At 32.7% G+C, this 4817-nt stretch overlaps 1 pseudogene; it reads right to left on the bottom strand.

Annotated features, from left to right (window-relative positions):
* Positions 1-1217: 1217 nt before the first annotated feature.
* LOC111884291 (uncharacterized) lies at positions 1218-2240 on the bottom strand (annotated as a pseudogene).
* Between the last annotated feature and the right edge of the window lie 2577 nt (positions 2241-4817).

The following is a 4817-nucleotide window of genomic DNA, read 5'->3' as shown; positions in this document are numbered from 1 at the left end:
CCCTAGTACCTTCAATTTCCATTTGCACTTCATTTGAAGCTTGTTGATTTCTTTTGGATCTGAATTCAAATTATGTGTTCTTCTTTAGCAATTTGGAGGTGGAATTCAGGTTGTATTTATGTGTTTTCAACCACATATTCAAAGGTATTATTATACTCTTTATGGGTTTCATTTCTTTTATTTCATTTATTTTTCTTTCAATAATCATTCAAACTTCAAATTCTTTAGGCTTTTCTGATCAATGCAGTTGATCCTCTCTCTGGTTTAACATTCGTGTGGGAATGTGAAGCTTGTGCACATTGCATTATCGAGTACTTCCATAGCAATGATAATCATGTGATTGCTGGTGCATTGTTAGGAGTTGGGGTTGTAAACTGTGGTATCAAGAATGATTGTGACCCTGTGAGTGCTTAATTTGCATTTTTCTTTCTGACCTGTTGTTGTTGGTTGTTGGTTGTGATTTTATTTTGGATTGGGTTGTTTCAGGTGTTGGCACTTTTTGCTGATTATCTGGATAAAGAAGATGCTTCCATTAGAATTGGACCCATAACTGGTCTGGGCCTTGCATATGTGGGTACCCAGAATGAACAGGTAGGTCCCCATAACTGTTCGATGATTTTCCTCTGAGAAAGTTTTTTTTTTATCTATGATTGCTTTGTTTTAATGGATCTTACGAAAGGATTCTTGAATCTGTGATTTTATAAGATCAAGTGCTCACATTCACTTTTTCTTTTCTTCACATTGATAGTGATCTGGCTACAGAAAGAATCCATGATGCTAAGAACGTTATTTTCACAGCTCAGCTACCTCCAAAAAAAGGTGAGAAATTTTCTTCACTTTTAAAGACATTCAGTCATTACAAAAACTAAAATGAACCAGCAAAGTACAAGAAGATTTAGAAACTCGGTTTCATCATTTCAAAGATGGATTGTGTTCTTGCAATGATTACTCGTGAAAAATTGTGAGTTTGTGACACTTTATTTCACTTTTTAGCCTTATTGAACAGAAATTTTATCATATCTTTTGACAAAAAACTTGTTTAAAATGGTAAATAGAGAACCAGAACACATCAAAATGACAACATCTATATCATATAACATTATAACCCAGAGCTGAATAATTTACAAGATGATAAAGTTAGCATTTTTCTTAGAAAAACACCACAGCGTTTATAAAAAAAATACACATTCATACTTGATCACCTTGTGATTTGGGCATTAATAGCACTGGTTAAAACAGAAAAAGAAACCTTTTGGCTTATTATGTTCCATTTCTCTAGGGGTATCCCCTATAAAATTGTAGACTGCCATTAAAGCACTTGTGCCTGGAGATTCTGGAGACATGGGGGCATTTTCATTAACAAAAAGGCGAGAAGGAAGTATGGGTTTGGAGGGCAAAATGGTCGAAAATTAATGTAACAACATTTGTATGATTTGACTGAAGTTTGGTCTAGCATCTGGATCCTCCATCCAACATGAACTCAGAATCATTGCTAAATCTTCTGGTAGATCTTCCTAACTTGGCCTTACATTCTGAAAAAGATAAAAACCAAGTGAATATTACTATTTTACCCTTAAGGAGATATGGTTGAAGTTACTATTTTACCTTGAAAGCTGCAACATAAGCAGCTTGGAGGTTGGACATTCCCTCAAAGGGTAGTCTGTTGTGTAAAAGTTCCCATAATACAATTGCAAAGCTATAAGCATCTACTTTCTGGTTGTAATGTTTCTTTTCTCCTTGCCTTAGTGTCACATTGCCATATAACTATTAAAAAAGAAACATTTTAAAATCTTTATCTTTGATAAAAAAGAAAAAAAAAGATTAAAAAAATTAGCTCTGGAGCCATCCAACGATATGTCCCTGTTTCAGCTATCATCTCTGTAAGTGTCTCTTCTCTTGCTAATCCAAAATCTACAAGTTTTAGTGTTCTTTGATCTTTTGTTAACACCAAGTTTTCTATAGAACATTAGAAATTAAATTAATTATAGGATTTAATAGAGATAATTTGTCATTAAAAGTTTTATAATTCAAAATGGGTTAGGAATCATTGCCAATTTCTCACTATGACGAAAAACCGATTTTTCTTTATCATATTTATCTGCCTCCAATCTTGCATCTTCTATATTCATCACATAACCAACCAACTTTATCTTCTTCATCATCTTTTCAATAGCTGCATATATTTTCTCAGACTCAAAATTCGCATCATCTTTCAGCAACAAACTCATGAATGACACCATTGACAGCTACAACCTGGAGTCTTTTTAATAACACCCTTTTCTTTCATCTCTCTTCTTACCCTAGATGCATCTTCTAATCTACCAACTGATGCATATATACTAGCTAGAAGTAAATAGTCTCCACTATGAATAGTTTCCAAATTCATTATCTTCTTCAATGACTCTTCTCCAATTGCCAGGTATTGCCTAATTTTTTATAAACATTTTCAAACTGAAAACTTGCTAAAAAACTAGCTTGCTATAGGTTTACCCATAGGAATGTTCTGAGGGTGTATCCTAAAGGGATACGAGTTGACTCATCTAACTACAACCCACTGATTGGGTGGATGCATGGAGCTCAGATGGTGGCATTTAATATGCAGGTTAGAAATATAATATATATCTAACAATTTGGTATCTATTCTGTCAAAATTTTCATATCCATCTCTTAAGCCAAACTATGTTCCTTTGTTTGCTTATGTTTCTGGATTCATCTTCTTTTATCTACTTATTCTGCAATTACAGGCTTACAGCTACGTGGATGTTCATAGAATTAGTAGTAGATTCTTATTTATTGAACTTTACATATAAACCAAGCTTAAGATACCAAAAAGAAAATACAATGTTTTCTTGTTTTCTTCAGCCATCACATATTCACATGTCATTTTTTTGTTTGTTGATATACTTTTTATGATCTATAATAATATAATACTATCCTTCTTTTGGTTGTGTCAACTTTATTTCTACATAAAGGGGTTAATGTCATAATATAGTAACCAAGTCTCAAGTTTGTTCCATCTAGGTACTTTAAACTTTTTTTGAATAGGTTTTGCCACCCATGTTTCATTTATATGAAATAAGGTAAAATATAACTTATTTGACCTTTTTTAACTTTTGACTATAGACTTAACAGTGATGTGGCATCATATTTGATTTAATTTCTACCTTGATGATTCCAAGCCTCTGATCGGAATCATAGCCGACCGATTCCCATGGCAAGTGAAAAATGCTATTTTGTCAACTTTGACCATCATATATATAAATTTTGTGTTACTATTTAGTTTGCACGCCTTGAAGATGCTAGAGCTGCATAGAGTTTAAATGAAAAATTGTAGATTGCAGGTCGAATGATGAAGCTACAAATTTCTCCTGTGATTGTGTTAAGATTAATCGTCTGGATGTTAGTGAATGACCATTTTACCCTTTCTGTAAAATCAGCCTTTTGACTTCATTTATTTCATATATCTATAAGAATGTACAAAACTGTTAATTTTTTTTATATATAAAATTTGAATTGTAATTTGTAAATACTTATAGATTGAGCGGAATGTGAGATCAGGCCCTTTAAGAAACATCGATTCTGCTCGAATATCGATTCCCAGGACTGTAAAGTATGATGACTCACAGCAGTGGTAAGTTTTTAGGTTTCTTATTTTTTGAAAACTAATTTCTTTTTTCTTTTGTCATTCCTAATTTTTATACAACATATCTTCATTCTTGTAAATTATTTGTTGGAATTTAGAAACAAAAGTTAACAGATAAGTAATTCAACTCCCTTGTAAATATTTTTACAAATATATTGAATTCCTTTTGTGCAAATTGATTGATCTTGCTGTTGTATGTACAGCTATCGACACAAAGCATGATTGGAGGAAACAAAACAATATTGGAGAGGATGGTAAAAATTAACTCTTTGATATTTGTAGTCATTGAAGGAATTTTTTTTATTATGTTTAACTTTCTATTTTTGTAAATAAAAAAAATTCAGGTATGAAGGCCTCTCGGAAAATTTCTTGTCATCTCCTGTCCCAAAGCTGTTGTTGTTGGCTGGAACAGATAGACTTGACAGGTATAATAGATGTTTATGGGCCTTCCATGTTAATAACAAAATACCACACTCTGGAAAACAATTAAGGATTGTTTAAGCATATAACTTGTTTATGGGCCTTCTTAGGATATGACCTAATATAAATACTCCCAAGTTTTTATCTGTTTCGATAGAATTTTGTATAAAATTGTCCATATACTTTGTGAGACTTAATTTTTTTCTTACATTTCCTTTATCTGTAAGACAAGGAGGAATCTTCAAGGTCCCTTCTAGAAATGAGTAACCCCCATTGTAAGAGAGCTTGCATGGATGTCGGAATTCCAAATAGCAACATTTTATATAAAATTGTCCATATACTTTGTGTATTTATTTAAATTTTCTTGAAGAATGAACATGGTTTATTAGTTGTTTCTGATACGAACATGTTTATTGGTTGTCTGAAAGGAGGTGACGCCTGGATTTGGGAATGGATTTCAAGCTACTCCAAAGACTAGCACTACCATCCAGATTCACAAAGTTTATGGAAGCTCTTATCGTTCGCCTTCTGCTCATACATGGTAAGATAATCATGTTTCTCTGTTAAATTACCTTTTTGCCCCTGAGCTATGTCACACTTCAAAAGAAGCATGCTACATTTTTCCATGTCAAAATTTTGCCTCTGAGCTATCTGCAGGCACTGCCAAATCCTTCAAAAGAAGCATGCTACATTTTTCTATGTCAACTTTTTCCAATGTTTTGGCTTTTGCAGCTGCATAGTTTCCAATGTTTTG

The sequence above is a fragment of the Lactuca sativa genome, chromosome 3 (genome assembly GCF_002870075.4).
Source record: "Lactuca sativa cultivar Salinas chromosome 3, Lsat_Salinas_v11, whole genome shotgun sequence".
NCBI lineage: Eukaryota > Viridiplantae > Streptophyta > Magnoliopsida > Asterales > Asteraceae > Lactuca > Lactuca sativa.
The sequence above is the reverse complement of the archived record's forward strand: the minus strand, read 5'-3'. Positions and strand labels throughout refer to the sequence as shown.